The following is a 17,765-nucleotide window of genomic DNA, read 5'->3' on the forward strand; positions in this document are numbered from 1 at the left end:
TAAGCCATATAGAGAAAGACAGATACCATATGGTTTCACTCTTATGTGGATCCTGAGAAACGTAACAGAAACCCATAGGGGAGGGGAAGGGAAAAAAAAAGAGGTTAGAGTGGGAGAGAGCCAAAGCATAAGAGACTGTTAAAAACTGAGAACAAACTGAGGGTTGATGGGGGGTGGGAGGGAGGGGAGGGTGGGTGATGGGTATTGAGGAGGGGACTTTTTGGGATGAGCACTGGGTGTTGTATGGAAACCAATTTGACAATAAATTTCATATATTAAAAAAAAAAAAAAAAAAAACTCCAAAAAACAAAAATAAATAAAATAAAATAAAATAAAATAAAATAAAATAAAATAAAATAAAATAAAATAAAATACAGGCTAAAAAAAAAAAACATTATAATTTTGTTTGGAGACCACAACAAAGAATTACAGTAGGATTGTTTTTAATTTCATTGCTCTCTGTCCCTACATAAGTAACAATATTATTTTAGGCAACAAACCTCACCTGACCTGCATGATTCTACATTCTGAAAGCAAGCTTGTGTTTTACAAGGTATATTTCGTAAACAATTTAAAAGAAGTATTTAAAGAGCATTTTGTGATACTGATAATCTTCACTCGTACTTGTTGACACATCTCATACTATAGTGTCCACAAAGTCTGAAAACATAAATAATATTATTTATTTTTTACAGATAGAAGTTGTCCTTGATGGTGCTATATTTTCACATGTCCAGATTTTATAGATATCCTATAGGCCAGTTTCCAATATCCTTAGCAAAACAGAATGTAATAATATCATGGTGGCAGGTAACTTTCACAATTGAAAATTTTTTCCCCACAATAATGTTCATAAGAGTTACTCATGTTAAAATATGTAACTGTAGTTTATTCACTGCAAATGATGTTCAGCATCCCATTTTATGAAAATACCATAATTCATCCATTTTCATGTTGCTGAGAGTTTACATTATTTAAGACTATTTGCTTTTAAAAATAATGCTGTGATAAACCAACTTACACATGCTATTATGTTATGCATGTATGAAAATTTACTGGAAAAGTATGGAATTTCTGGATCATAGTTTATGTACTCTTCAGCTTTATGAGACGCTACCAAATTTTTCTCTAAAGTGATTAAACCAATTTATAGTTTTAACACCAGTGAATAAGAGTTCCTATTTCCCTACATCTCCAAACATAGTTGGTATAATCAATATTTTGGATTTTTTTCCAAGTCAGAAATGTATGAAATGGTATTTTATTCTTGTTTTAACTTGCATTCTCTTGATTTCTAAGGAGTGTATGGATGATAACACAATTATTTCTTACTACTTACGGCCCTAACTGTAAGAGTACTGCACCTACCTACCCTATCCCCTCACTGACATTAGGTTGATCCTGTGTCTTCCTAATTAGGTTAATTTGTGATAGGGACACAAATGACATATGTCATTTCTAAGGAGAAACTTCAAGAGCCATCACATCATTCTGCCATTTCTCCTTTCCCTCTGCCTCATAACAGAAATCTCAGAAAAGGGCTGATCCTCAGCCTGTATTAGAGAATGAAGAAGAGCCATAGGGCTAAGCCCCACAGTGAACATAAAATGTTAACGACAGATAAAACCTTGTTGTTTTACTGAGGGTTGATGGGGGGTGGGAGGGAGGGGAGGGTGGGTGATGGGTATTGAGGAGGCCACCTTTTGGGATGAGCACTGGGTGTTGTATGGAAACCAATTTGACAATAAATTTCATATATTGAAAAAAAAAAACCTTGTTGTTTTAATCCTCCATTGAGATTTTGGGTCATTTGCTATCACAACATAATCTAGTTAATGTAGAAGACATTACATGAATTAGCCCTGAAAATATGGTGTTTCTATTAAAAACAAACTAAAACATGTGGTATCATCTGGGCCAGGCTAGATAATAGTTATTGAACTAGAAAGATGGCAACCCATATTATATGATGGTGAAACTCTTGGCAACTTGATAACACACCAAAATAGCTCATAGTTTTAGATGAAAAGTCTGATAAATGTATTGGCTGTGTTTGACAATGTCACAAGAAGAGATGAGCTCACACACAAAATTGGCTGTCTTGCAGAGAGCAATGGAAATCCTCAAGATTCATGTCTTGTAGGATTGAAAGAATCAATTGTTTCTCATCTCTAACAATTGAGAAATGTTTTCAGTGGCAGAGGCAAGGGCTAGGCTATCACACACTTAAACTTTTTCACTGATTAATTTGGCACCCAATAAATCCTTTAGGACAAAATGGCTAAGAAAAGACAATAAAGGCATGGTTCTACCAAGGTCTAGGTACTGGCAGTTAAGTTGAGAGAAAGGGGCATTATCTCTATAAGATTTATGAGTTTAGCACATGGAACAGGTTAGAGTTACTGGATGAAAGATAACAAAGTTTTAACAGTTGTGAGCTGTATAGCCACTGAAAGCTACCACTCTGGATTAGAAAAGCTAAAAACTTAAAAACAGTCATTGGGTCCCAAATTCTATCAATAGGAAGCAGACTGAGAGGAAAGCATATTTTGAAACATCTGCTTTCATATATGGCTAAGGAACATCTTGGGAAAGGAAGGACAACCCAGACAATGAAACCATGGGCCATGGGAACAGTACATTGGGAAATTATTTCTAGAGTGTAGAACCTAAAAAGCAGAAACAATCGCTACTTTTGAAAACATGTTGCATTTTATTAATTTCCATTGCTTTTTAAAAAAAATATTTATTCATTTTTGAGAAACAGAGAGAGAGCATGAGTGGGGTTGGGACAGAGAGGGAGGGAGACACAGAATCTGAAGCAGGCTCCAGGCTCTGAGCTGTTAGCACAGAATCTGATGCAGGGCTCGAACTCACAGACTACAAGACCAGGACCTGAGCTGAAGTCAGACGCTTAACCGACTGAGCCACCCAGGTACCCCTCTGTTGCTTTAAAATAAACCTTGACAGCTTTTTTTTTCTATAATAATGATAGTCATTTCAAGATGTTAAAAAAAAAAAAAAAACAACTGTGAGCGGTGGTCTATAAAATAAAATACCATGGCAAAAGTATATCTCTACTATTCCATATATAATTCTATCTATATAATTCATATAATTCTATCTATAAAACTATATATAACATATCATTTTTAATGGTACTTTTAATTTTTTTTGAAATAATCAGTTAATCTTATTATCTCAAGAAAAACGGCTGACTCACTTTAAACTATAACATAGAACTGAACTCACCCTGCTACTGAGCCACTGCTGAATGCATGTCAGCTGCTGCAGAATCCATTGATTGCCTCAGATATTGATTGGTTAATTTAATGAAAAAGGGAGGTTGGAGTCTAAAGAAATTTACAATGCTGACTGACAGGATCTTACCTGAAGTTATGTTCAGCAAAACATTCACATCCATGTGTATGCACACATGTACAGCACACACTCTCAATCAACACTGCCAATAGTGACTAATATTTTTAATATTATAAAGTGAGGTCCTCACTTATAATTTAACTAAAGAAGATAAAAGATATTCACAAAGGAAAATCCTAACTAGAATAACATGTTTTTACATGAATTTGTAAAGAATATGAATAGCTCACGAAGTATTCCTTCACTTTCCCTCAAAATGAACATCTGAGAGACTCTTAATTGTACTATCTAAAATGAGTCTCTTGTAGGCAGCATATAGATGGATCTCGTTTTTTACTCATTCTGATACCCTATGTCTTTTGATTGGAGTATTTAGTCCATTACATTCAGAGTGACTACTGAAAAGATAAGAATTTAGTGCCATTGCATTACCTGTAGAGTTGGTGTTTCTGGTGATGCTCTCTGGTCCTTTCTAGTCTTTGTTGCTTTTTTTTTTTTTCTTCCCTCCACTCAAAAAGTCCCCCTTAAGATTTCTTGTAGGGCTGTTTTAGTCTACTGGTCATAAACTCCTTTAGTTTTTGTTTGTCTGAGAAAGCCTTTTTGTCTTCTTCTAGTCTGAATGACAGCCTTTCTGGATAGAGTATTCTTGGCTGCATATTTTTCCCATTCAGCACATCAAATATATCTTGCCACTCCTTTCTGGCCTGCCAAGTTTCTGTGGACAGATCTGCTGAGAGCCCGATCTGTTCTCCCTTGTAGGTTAAGGACTTTTTTTCCCTTGCTGCTTTCAGGATTCTTTTCTTGTTTGTGTATTTTGTGAATTTGACAATGATATGTCTTGGTGATAGCCATTTTTTTGTTGACTTTAGTGGGGGTTCTCTATGCTTCTTGAATTTTGATGTCTGCCCTCTCCCAGATTAAGGAAGTTTTCAGCTATAAATTACTCACCTAAACCCTTCTTCTCCCTCTTCTCTCTTCATCTTCTGAGACTTCTATGATACAAATGTTATTACATTTTAATTACTGAGTTCCCTAATGCCTTCATGATTCCTGACCTTTGTTTCCCTCTTCTTTTCAGCTTCATTATTTTCCATAATTTTATCTTCTCTACTACTAATTCGCTCCTCTGCCTCATCCATCCTCATTTTTATGGCCTCCATTTGGGTTTACATCTAGGTTATAGCATTTTTAATTTCAGCCTGACTGGATTTTAGTTCTTTTATCTCTGTAGAAAGGGACTGTCTGGTGTCTTCTATGCTTTTTTTCAAGCCCAGCTATTATCCTTATAATTGTTGTTTTCAATTCTGGTTCAGATATCTTATTTTTGCACTGATTAAATCCCTGGCCATTGTTTCTTCCTGTTCTTTCTTTTGAGGTGAATTCTTCCATATTGTCATTTTGGAGGAAGAAAAAACAATAAGAATAATAATAGAAAAAATAAAATTGTTTTAATTTAAAAAATCAAATAAAGGTAGCTAGATCCTAGGTGTGTTTTGGTCTGCTTTTTAAGAGAAACTTAATAGGAAAAAGAGAAAGGAGAAAAGAAGAGAGGAAATAATTAAAAAATTAAAAATTAAAAAAAGTAATAAAAATAAAATAACATAATTTGTTCTTTCTGTAACCAAGAAACGAAAGAAAAGAAAAACAACAGAAACAGAAGTAACAATAAACAAACAAACAAATAAACAAACAAAAAGACCAAATGAAGCTAGATCAAGTTTCCCCTAGAGCTGAAACTTTGCAGCAGTCTATGGTCAGTAGACTAAGCTCCTGGAAGGGATTTGCTTGTCTTCTAGGGTGCAGTGGGGGGCTGCTGCTCTGATTCTCAGGTTAACTGGCCCTAGTGGAGATATGCTTGGAGGGCACAGGGGGCTGGGGCATAATTTAACCACTCTGTTCTCCACTTGGTGGCGCTGTTTAGCTCACTGGGGTGATCAGTGTTGGTGAACTAATAGTGAAAATGGCTTCACCTCACTCTCTGGTCTACAGAACAGGAAGTTTGCACCCTCACAGACACGAAATCAGTTACCCCTCCTGTGTCCCGCTTCTGTCAGCTCCCCACCTTCTCCTTGTGTCCAAGCTGTCCATCTATCTACCAGGCTGTTTTATCACAAGTCGGCTGTGTTTCAAAACTTCAAAATTCAGAGAACATTGCAGTTCAGACCACAGCAATCTTCGTGGGGAGGGTCTCATCACTCTGTGGCTGGTGCTGGCTTGTCCCAGGAAATGGTCTTCCACTGGGCAGCACAGAGGCTGCATAGCCCTCTGAGCCAGGGTCTGCTGCCCTCAGCACACCTCTTTGTTCCTATATGGGTAAACATAATAGCTTCATGGCGCCTTCAGGGTCTTTTGCCCGTGGAGAGGCTATATTACCTCTCCCAAATGCACTCCAAGCCGGGGAACTGCTTCCCCCCATCAACCCAGGGGATCCTTAGACTGCACTGCCCACTCCTGGGGTTCCACCCTGCTTCCTCACTGGAGCACCACCAGGCGCTGACCTCTAAAACTTCATACTCTGTGCAACGCTATTTATAAAAATAGCGGTATTGAAACCTCTCCTTTTCCCTCTGTCAATGATTCGGGGAAAGTTTTCTTGTGCAGATCCCTGTGCTTATCTTCACTCTTTCTCTAGCTGCTTTCAGGGGGAGTGCTTTCTTGGGCAAACCGGATGGCTGCTCTCTCTCCCCTCCATCTTTCTCCTCTCCGCAAAAATGGCTCCCTCCCTTCTGTGGCACGATGGATCTTATCTCCCCTAATTCACCTCTCCACACCACATACGTGCCGTGTTGTCTCCCTCAAATTATGCAGATTATTCTGTTAATCATCAGATTGATTTCCTAGGTGTTCAAAATGGTTCCATGTTCATCTAGCTGTGTTCCAGGGATGAGACAAGCCCAGGGTCCCCTTACTACTCTGCCATCTTAACTCCTCCTCTTTCTGTGTTCTTGATTTCTATAAAATCATTTTGACAATTGAATAATATTTTAAATATATGATGTGTAGTAATTTAATTAGCCAGTTTTCTTTTATTACACTTTAAGTGGTTTCTATTTTCTTACAGCTTTAACAAAAATATAAAAAAATTTGTTGGAAAACAGCTAATGCTCATTCAGGATTATTTTCTTAGGATAAGTTCCTAATGAGATTGTTGAGTAATGGTAAGCAATTACATTGTTTTTCAATGTATAGCTAAATTGCCAGCAGAAAGGTATTGCTAATTCTAATAGTATTATATGAAAGGAATAATTTTCCTGCCATATATTATCCCTATTTTCCTATTGCTTAAAAATTTATAATTTAAAGTTGCATATCATTGTTTTAATTTGAATTTTTTTGATTTCTTGAGATAATCAACATTCTTCCAAGGTTAGGTTAGGTTCCAAGTATTTAATTCTTACTTAAACTTAAGTAAAATAGTGGGATAATATTTGGAAAATTACATTGACTCTACTTGATCACACCTCAATTGAAAATGGGGATAATATAAATATTACTCAGGTAACACGTGGAATCCTTTATGAATTTCAACTGCAAAGCATTATTAAGTGAAATTAAGCTAAACAATTAACGCAGGATGAACTCTACCACTTTTGGTTGAGCTTTAAAAATAAGGTAAATCATGTCAAAAACAATGTAAACCCCAAGAGAAGAGAAGATAAAGTGGATTTAAAATATATATATGCTTCCTCCATAAGAAACAAAGGGGCAAACTGCCGTATTTAAAGATTTCTATTATATTTTTTTTTTTAAAAAGAATACAACTAGTAATTGGGATACTAAAGAAAACTTAAAAAAATAAACATTTCTATTATAAATTTTTGTCTTTCTTTCCTCTGGCTGTTGGGTCCCAGGCACTTTGGGTCCCACTATAAAGCAAAACAAAGGTTGTGGTCTTAAGTTTATCACTCACATAATTCAAACTTCCTTATTTAAGACACTGAATTAGATCTATAGATCTTTTATGATATGAAGCCATGTGGGAAGTCACACTGTTTGCAAATATAAATGAAGAAAATTGTCAATATTCTTAATGGTACTTTCTCCCAGAGTAGAGTTCCTGGAGCTAATTTCTTCTGTACAAAATCATCAGGGCTAGTGGAAACTAGACTAATTTCTTGATGTTTCTGACAAGATTAAGATATACTTATCTTGACTTCATTAATTTTCCATAATTGCAAATGCTGCTTATGTCCCAGAAGAGAAATCACAATATACTAACAATAAAAAAAAAGTATAGCTTCTGAACAGCCAATTGATAACAACTAATTATAAAAAAATGTCAATGCAAAATTGATAATTCTATGTATTTCTTAAATCTATTTTCAGTATTTTTCTACTCCTTAAGAGTCTCAGGAAACTCTTAAATTGTTGTCATTTTAGAATACATTAGAAAGACATATGAATATCATTTGAGTTATAGGCAACATAAGCCAAACTAGCAAAATGAAAGAAAGAAACACAAGGTTCAATTTTTTGAAAACCAACTGAGACATCCTATCTGACCTCTAGAAGGGCAGAGGCCAGCGTACCCCCTGGGGACCTTTGTAGCAGAGGTCAGTGGGCCTTTTCTCTGAGGTATGGCCACCGGCATGACTCATCTTCCTCAATTCTTGGCTGTTAGATTTCTCCTATTCCAAGTTTTAATTCAAAGAAGAGGGGTTCTAATTGGTCCAGCTGTGACTGCTCATAGTTAAATCACTATGTTTAGAGGTCAGATTCAAAAGCAAAGCCCCGGTGTCTGGGGTAGCCACTGTGTACCAGAACCATCCAGATAGAGGTGATACTCAAGACAGAAAACTTCAGGTTGCTTAAATAGACTTGGTGTCTCTGCCCTAAGTCTAGCCTTCCTATTTGCCTTTTTAAAAAAAGTCATCAACCATTGTGTGTCCACTACTGATACTTCAAAATCAGTGTACTGACATTCTAATGATTATGCATAGACTATTTTAGGTAACTTCAAATTTATTAAATGGAATTTTGAAACAGTAATTATTGTGCATAGTACTTACATGACTTATTTTGCATACTAGAAAGTGTCCATAAACACAGAAAAGTAAAAGGCTTAGTACATGTTTACATTTAAATGCATTATATGTGGCTTTGGCAGGGATTGATAATTACAAATTTACACATTTAGATTAATGACTTTTATTTTCATCTCCTATTTGAATTGTAGAATATATTTACCTGAATAAGTAGTAGACTAATAATTTTATAATGGTAAGAAGAGACTTGCTGGGAATACTTGTAGAATTGAGACTCTAGCAAACATTTGTTTCGATGGGTTTACTAGATGTGTATTTCATAATACTTTTCTACATTTGCATGAACCTTGGGAAACTTTTTGGATGAACAGAAATTTCTACCAATAGCTCATTGTTATGGACTGAACTGTGTTCCCCTAAAATTCATATGTTGAAGCCCTAACTCCCAGAACCTCAGAATGTAACTATATTTGGGATCGGGCTTTTAAAGAGATGATTAGGTTCTCCATCCCTCTCTCTCTCTCTCTCTCTCTCTCTCTCTCTCAAAATGAAATAAATAAACCCCAAAAAGTGGGGGGCACCTAGGTGGCTCAGTCAGTTAAGCGTCCAACTGTTGATTTCAGCTTGGGTCATGATGTCATAGTTTGTGAGATGGAGCCCTGTGTGGGCTCTGAGGGAACTGCTTGGGATTCTCTCTCTACCTCTCTCTCTCTGCCCCTCACCTGCACACACACTCTTTTTCTCTCTCAATATAAATAAACTTAAAAAAAAAAAAGAGATGATTAGGTTAAATGAAGACGTAAGGCAGGCCCTAATCCAGTCTGATTAATGTCTTTATAAGAACAGGAGATAAGGACATACAGAGCGACATCAAGGATCCACAGAGAGAAAAAGCCAAATGAGGTCACAGGAAGAAGAGGGTCATCTTCAAGCCAAGTAGAGAGGTCTCAGAGGAAACTCAACTTGCAGACACCTTGATCTTAGCCTTCCAGAATCCAGAACCGTGATTAAATAAATTTCTATTATTTAAACCACCCAGTATGTGGCAGCCTGACCAAACAAATATGCTCACATTTGTTTAAATATCTTGTAAATAATGTTTTAAAACATTTAATATAAAATTATTTCTAGACTATGCTACCATGTTCGTTACCTTTGACATTTATGTTTTAATACATTTTAAAAGTAGTTTATGACATTTTACATGGACATTTATTACTACTAGTAGTTTATTTAACCTCTCAAAATTTAAGTCTAGGTCTAATCAAAACCTCTGAGACATTTCAAAACATACACAATATATTTATATAGCATATGGCATGAGAAGTAATAGAAAATGACAAAATCTTTCATGTTAGACTAAAATATCAACTCATATTCTATGGAAATCTGTATGTGAAATAATTATGTTGTTGCTGACTACAAATCACTTTCCAGATCTTCAGTTACTCAAGGTCAAAACCATGAATAGCATGCTGTTTGCTCAATAAAAATATAAATAATCTTGATTCCTTGAAAATACAACAATTTGGTTGTGCTATGTACCTAGTCATTTGAGCAATAGGACAGTGGACTGATGATGCTATTATTCAAAGGAAGCCAGGTGAAATATTGATCTATAGTATAACAGTAAGTACATTTCTACATTTTAGAGCAATTTCTTTATTTCAGGACATGACACTTTTGTAATGTTATGATAAAAGCAAATGTATACAAATCAGTGATAAATATTTATGAGTCAGAAACAACACTTAAAAATAAAGCTAATTCAGTCCCCCTGCCCTGAAAAAAAATATTTGGTACTGTGGTTAATTATATACTGATTTTTATATGCTTAAAGTTGTGTCTAAGCATGAATTCATGTTTCCTCTATGTATATGTACTAGTCAGGTATTTTAGAATGAGTAACAATCACAGTGCAATTAGATAGTTCTGCTTAAACTATCTATTCCTGAAATAGTTGCAAGGACAAAGTTTCAGGATTCTAGATAGGAAAGTAAGTAGCTTTCCAGCTGGCCTTCTTGCTCACTTATTCATTAATTCAACACTTATTTTTTGAGAGACTTCTCTGTGCAAGAACTGCAAAGCTCCACAGGAGATATACAATAGCTAAAATATAATTCCTATTTCTGCATATTTCACACGTCTGGATACACTGTTGTATATCCTATTTAGCTCACTACACACTCTGTCAAACCATTCACAGCAAACGTTCAAAAGACCAGTCTGTATATACCGCACATTCATGCCAACACCCACCACCTCCTCAGCTCATTACAACCTGGACTTGACTCCTACCATTTCACAAAACCCACAGTCTTAAAAGTTGCCATAAACAAGTTATGGATTGCCTTTCTCAATTCTCCACACATATATTGCATTGGGCAATGTTGAAATGCTTCCTTCTTGATTTTCTGCTTTGACTTGTATGATGGTACAGACTTCTTGCTCTTCTGTAACCACTCTTTAATTTTAATCTATACGGACTCTTCCAAAATTGATTCTTGGTGATTTTCATGGTTCTGACCTCTCAGGTCACACAGCTTTATTACAAATTATCTTCTGGCCATCTTATTAGGTGGATATTTAGACTCATTCTGTCCTGAGCTGAACTAACCATTTCCCTCTCTTCACTAACTAGTTAAATCTGTTCCTCCTCTACATTGCTATGATTCTGGTAATAGAACTACCATTCTACTAATCACTAACTCTCGAATAGTGGAGTTAGCTCTGCCTCCAAATTCACCTAGACATCATATCAAACCAATTCAAACATCCACTGGCTCTGTGGTTGCAATATCTTTTGCATGTCTGCCTTCCTCTCTATGCCTGTTTCTATCTTCATTATCTCTTACTTCTCATAAGCATAGATGACTGCATTCTTGGCCACCTTTTTCTCTCCCAGATTCTACCCACTGATAATTACTCTCCTACACATTAATCGTACTACTTATTTCTTCCATTATTGAAACAAAATTCAAGCTTTATCTACCTCTCTCATCTTCAATTCATTAGATGGTAGGCAATTTGTTTCTATACCTTTGGAATACATGTTTGTACTTATTTTTTTACATCATTCATTCATTTATTCAACAAACACTGATGAAACTTTTTGCCTCCATACCATGTAAAATCAGTGCTTTCTATCTCTTATAAATCTGTAGCTCATGCTAAACTCTTGTGTTCTAAAATCTTTTTCTCTAGCTAAGACAGAATTCTTTCCTGGTTAGTTTCTAAACATAATAATGAGCTTATCACTCATTTTTGCATGATTCTCAAGAAAATAAAAGGACTCTCAAGACCCCACAATCAGCAATATGCAGAGTGCCTACGTGTCACTCCTTGGAATTTATTTCTCCCACCTGCTTTCAGACCTGGTCCTATTTCTCCTACTCTCTTCTAAGCACAAACTTTATATTAGCAACTGTATCCATGATTAGAGCTTCATTAAGGGCTCATTCATCCAGGTTATACCTAAGGTGTTAAAAGAAGTTTCATAAGAGTGGTCTCTGGGGTGCCTAGGTGGCTCAGTCCATTAGGCATCCACTTCAGCTCAGGTCATGATCTCACAGTTTGTGAGTTCGAGTCCCACGTCGGGCTCTGTGCTGACAGCTTGGAGCCTGGAGCCTACTTTGGATTCTGTGTCTCCCTCTCTCTCTGCTCATCCCCCACTCATGCTATCTCTCTCTGTCTCTCAAAAATAAAACAAAAAACATTAAACAACAACAACAAAAAGAGTGGCCTTTCTTGGATTTCTTGATTCAGCTGTGAGTGCCAAAGAAGTTGGCATTAATGGTAACAATTTTCACTTGCTTATTGCCTTCGGTGGCTATAAGACTGCCCCTCTTTCCAACTCCATTCCATATAGGGCTCTCTTGTCTAATTCTTGAAGTTGCTTAGGGTATTTAGCAGGTGCTTATAAATAACACGTGTATTTTTCTTCCACTTCAGCTCCCTTCCAGCCTCCTTGTTCAGGTGTACATTCTGAATTGCATATGAAATCTACCGGAGATAAATACACAGAGGGTTAAAATCTCTATGAACTTTATTTTTAGTGTGGGAAAATCAATTAATTTATTCAATTGAAAGGTATAGGATGAGGCTGAATGAGGGAAAGAGGGAAAATAAGCAGATAATTAATACATAAATAATTGCATTTTACGAAGTACTAGTGTCTAAATATGTATCTGTATACTTACATTAATTTGACAGTGATTCTATACACTTGCAAATGAAATGGGAAGATGTGTCAAAGAATGTCAAAGAGAGGCCATAATAAGCATCTAAAAAAAGTATACAAGGAAATCACATTATACATACGAGATACTAATGATATTTAAACCAGATGGGGAGAAAAAGAAGGGTAGGGGGAGAGAGGGTAAGGGAAGAGAAGAAGGCAGATTTAAACACTGAAGGGAATTCTACTAGCCATTGCCCTGAAGAAATGTATATTCTAGATTGAACATAAAATAGAAGAGAACCTGTGTCAGAATCTTTGATGAAATGAAATAGTAAAAAGAATATGATAATTATTTTGAGTGACTTTATGCTAAATGACATTTCTAATTCTGTAGCAACACTACAAACAGAATTATTTTAAGGGTATATGCCATGATGTAAAAAGATGGAATTATTAGATGTTATTTACCTTAAAAATGAAACCTAGAGTGTATTTGCATGATTAAATTCATCCAAATGGAATTCTATTATAACTTACAACTACTACTTAAATACTGTTATTTCTGAAACCAAGGAGAGAGATAGTCTAAAACCTTAACTTAACTTATGTAGTAATGAAATAAGTAAATAAAGCTTCATAGGATTAAAATTGATGCTGTGGAACTAGTAATGAGAGTTGTGAGAGATCTCTTTTTTAAAGAGCTTCTGGCCTCAATATGTGATATATTTCAAAACTTATTATCCAATAGAATCAATTATTAATAAACAATAATGTTGATTTTAAACAGGTTATATACTAATATGACTTGGATAAATTAGGCTGTTCTACAGGAAAAGTATCTCAAGGAACACTATATTTTAAAGTCTGATAACATAAAAAAGAACAAAAGTAATCGTTGATGACACCTTATAACTTAAAACACAATTATCAGCTGGCTAGCTTCAGTATTAATAGTCAGGGTTTTGAATTTCAAAATTAATGATGTGTCTAAGTCAATTCTCTATTTAATTTGGATAGAGATTGTTTTTAAATAAAAATTTAAATCTGAATATCCATACCTCAACATAGTAAAGTTTTTAAAGAAATTCAACTAAAATGGATGTATAGAGAGAATTCAAACATAAAAAATTCAGAATCTAAGTGAAACAGAAAACAGAAAGATCTCATTATTCATTCATATAAAAAAGCCTCTGGTAGATTTTATTATTGTTCTCCAATATTCTCTGCCTTATCTTGCAAGAAGATTATACCTCTCTATGCCTTGGTGAATTGTTGTCACTCAAATTACTCCAAAAAAATGTAAGCAGAAGTTTTTCTATTATTTCTCAGTAGAAGCTTTAGGAACCTAAGTATGCTTTACTATGCTTTCTCAACCCTTTTACCACCACCATCACTTTCATCATGACCAGAAATTCATAATACAAGACATACCTTCAGCCTAGAACATGCATGAAAGTGACATACATCAGAGGAACAGCCTATAAGCAATGGTCATACAGAAAGAGCAACAAAGAAGACTTTGTTATGATAATCCACTCTGATTTAGAGGCCATTTGTTATTGCAAAATTACATTGCCTCTTCTAAGGTATATGGAACCACTGGAGTTATGCAGTCTGTAGCCTGAACAACTGTGCATAGCAGCCCTTATACTGCATTCTTAATACAATATTGTCCCCAAAGATTCTTTAAAACCAGTGATTCTAAAAAATCTGCCATATCTGAACAAATGTGATTTTTTTAACGTTTATTTATTTTTGAGAGAGAGAGAGAGAGAGAGAGAGAGAGAGAGAGAAAACATGAGTGGGGGAGGGGCAAAGAGAGAGGGAGACAATCTGAAGTAGCTTCATGCTTTGAGCTGTCAGTACAGAGCCCAATGAAGACCTCGAACTCATGGACTGTGAGATCATGACCTGAGCCAAAAGTTGGATGCTCAACCGACTGAGCCACCCAGGCACCCCACGGATGTGATTTTTTTAATCATGAGAAAACACTTTTAATTTCTATTCAAATTTAACGTTCCAACCTAATGTGATAAACAATATACTCAGGATATATACGATCCCAGGCAGGGTTTCCTCTATGCACAGAAACCATTATCCGCAAGTTTGTTGCTTTGATTAAAAAAAAACAAAAAAACAAAAACAAAACAAAACATACTTTCAGCTTTTCTATCTTAACTAAAAAGGGTAAAAATACAAATATTGTGTTAATTATTATCAGACTTTTTTAATTATAAAGGTTTAAGGTAAAACTAATTGTTTACAGTAAGTATTCAGAACTAAGAGCCACGTTTCGTGTCCTTCACAGCAGCACTTACATATTTGCACATAACAACAGATGGTATTACCAAATGCTTGTTCCATTAAATTTAAAACTTCCTTTGGGAGGCTAACTGCTTTCTGCAATATCACAATCACCCAAATTCAATATTAAAGAAACACAGAGGTCCCTTGGAAGGAAAGACTAATCTTAGAAGGAAAAGATAGATATTTCTTCATATTTTCATAGGTGTAAAGAAATCTAATCATGTCTTTTAAATGAAAACTAAAAGTGTCTGTATTTGTCTGACTGCACTACAAACTTGCTTTGTATAGACAAAAGACACATTGCAATTTCTACTGAATACTTAAAAATACACTTTCAAAGAAATTATTAATCATCAAAAGATAATACCATTTCAACTTCCAATATGAAGCTCTTTACCTACTACTTTCTAGATTATCTGTTCCACCCAATGGTGCTCATCAATGCTAGTGAAAGCTTCATTCCCTTCTGCAGAAAACTTAACTGGCCGAGTCATAATGATCTAGGCAATAACAATCGCTTCTAGCCTTTTTCACTTCAGTCCACACGCCCTGGCTTCTCTGTTCATTACCAGCCTCAGACATTTTCTGTTCCTCCTTAGAGCTAAACATTATAAATTTATTTGCTCTGATTTCCATTTCCCATGATTATTATGTAACCTGCAACTCACCAAACACTTATATCAATGAATAAAATTTAAGAAATGCTTATTAAGTACCTTGTAAGTTTAATGGTATGTATACCCTGCCAAAGATACACTAATGGATATTTTATTGAAAATATGTGTAATCTGATGCTGGAATTATAATCCATTATAAATCCCTGAAACAGATTTTAGGCAAACTCTTGTGAGATTTCAGAGAACAAGAAGGTTATATTTTGTTGAGGAGTCAGGAGACATTTGAGGAGATCTTGGTGTACAGATGGTTATCTCCAAGGAAGAAATAAGAGATGATAGGTCAGGAATAAGGAAGTGACAGCCAGTGATAACAGCACACGCAAAAAGATGCAAAAACCAAAAAAACCCCACAAAAACCACAATTTAATAAACAGTAAAGTGGCTGGTTTTGCTCTAGCTTTGTATATGTAGGAGAGCAGTAACAAATATGTTTGAGAAGGTGTTTTATCTGCTAAGCTGTGGGTTTCATATTTAAGTTAGCTGGCAGTGGTGAGAAGTAAAGAATATTGCTAAGAGTCCTGCTCTTGCAAGATTAAATCAGCCTCAGAGTGGATTGAAGGCAGAAGTGATTGAAGGAATAGAATCATTACATAAAAGTTCCAGAAAGAGTTAATAGGGCCCTCAAATAGGATGGTGGTAATAGGAATAAAGATATATGAATGGCATCACGAAAGCAAAGCCAGTATCTGACAACTGATTGTCCGTGAGAGGAGATAAAGAGTAGAATTACTTACTCCCTCGTGAAGAGAACACTGTTTCCCAAAATAGCAACATATGCCACTTGAATACAGTCTATCCTCAACATCAAATACTCAGGATTTCCAATTCACAATTTTAAATAATATTTAACCAAACTGGTTATTTGTCTTACAACTTTAAGGGAAATAAGAATACCAAAAAAGTAACACAGGAGAAAAAAAGTAAGCAACCCAAGAAAAGTAGTTAAACTTACAGAAATCTAACAGTTTGAATAAAATACTTAACAGATAAAATCATCCAAAATAATGGTCAGCGATCATATTTATGTGGGTCATTTTAAACAATTTCTATTAATGCATATACAGTGAGCTTAGTCAGTGCTGTGGAAGAATGTGGGTGATACAGGCAGAACAGCAATTTAATAAAAAGGTATTGGGTAGACCACAGAATACGTGGCAGGCAGAATTGGATTCAGAGGCTACATCCAACGTTCTAACTAGATCCAGGCATGAGATGTCACAGAGTGAACTACCAGCACCCCCAACACGGGTCACTAGATATCGCCAGTAGAATTGCTGTTTCTCCTTTCTCTGGAAATCAGATGTAGCTGCCATCATGGCCGCGACTTATCAGCAGAAAGAAGACTGGTAGTTCCTACAAATCTCATCTGCAGAACCTACAGCATGCAGTGCCCCAACTGAGAGGGAATCTAGAGAAGCCAAACCCTGACATTTCAAATTCTATATGGAAGGAGGCTCTGCCATTTAAGAGGCCACAGACACTAGCAGACCTGAAGGATGCTAGATAAAGCATTGCTGATAGACACATATTCAACATTTAAAAAGAAGTATATGAAGTTATGTTATTCTCATTGATGTTCTAAGTGGCAAAATTCACATCAAATGGTAAGTATTTAGTACAAGCATATTTATTAGTCTATTTAATATAAAAAATAATGGGATTTCAGTGATGTTTGGTCAAAAAAACCATTTTACTTGATATGTATGTATGTGTCAAGTCAAAGCTGCCACGAAAACAAGGTATACATGGGGTAATGCATTTTAACGGAAATATGTTAAATTCAGAAATAGGATAGGTATCTACTATAATGTTACTTATGATATTTGGACTAAATCATGGGACTTATTATTTATAAAGAAAAAAAATAATAAGATTATAAGTTTAGATTACCACAAAATGTATAGTTCCTGGAATGAGATCCACAAGAGGTACTAGTTATCTGAACCACTCACTAATGACTGAATTTATGTCCAAAGTGGTCTTCTGTGGGAACATATAGACACAGAAAATGATCTGATTAGATTTAAAGATGCTAATGACTCTACTTCTAGTAGTAAAGAGAGCAGTGATTGTCTATGGCAAGATCTGGCAATGGAGATAAGTACAACGTCTCCTTAGGATACTCCTAAGCAATAAGAAACAAGGATATGATTGTTGTGTATATGATACTTTGAACATTTTTGGCAAACAAATATAATGGCTAGTTGCTCCTAATGTCACTATACAAAATGGGGA

At 35.4% G+C, this 17,765-nt stretch overlaps 1 protein-coding gene across 7 annotated transcripts in view; it reads right to left on the reverse strand.

Moving 5' to 3' along the window:
• The window catches only part of EPHA6 (EPH receptor A6), an 872,130-nt gene that overhangs the window by 534,042 nt on the left and 320,323 nt on the right, over positions 1 to 17,765 (reverse strand). The gene's annotated exons all lie outside the window — the stretch shown is intronic.

This window comes from Neofelis nebulosa, chromosome 5 (assembly GCF_028018385.1).
Source record: "Neofelis nebulosa isolate mNeoNeb1 chromosome 5, mNeoNeb1.pri, whole genome shotgun sequence".
Taxonomy (NCBI): domain Eukaryota; kingdom Metazoa; phylum Chordata; class Mammalia; order Carnivora; family Felidae; genus Neofelis; species Neofelis nebulosa.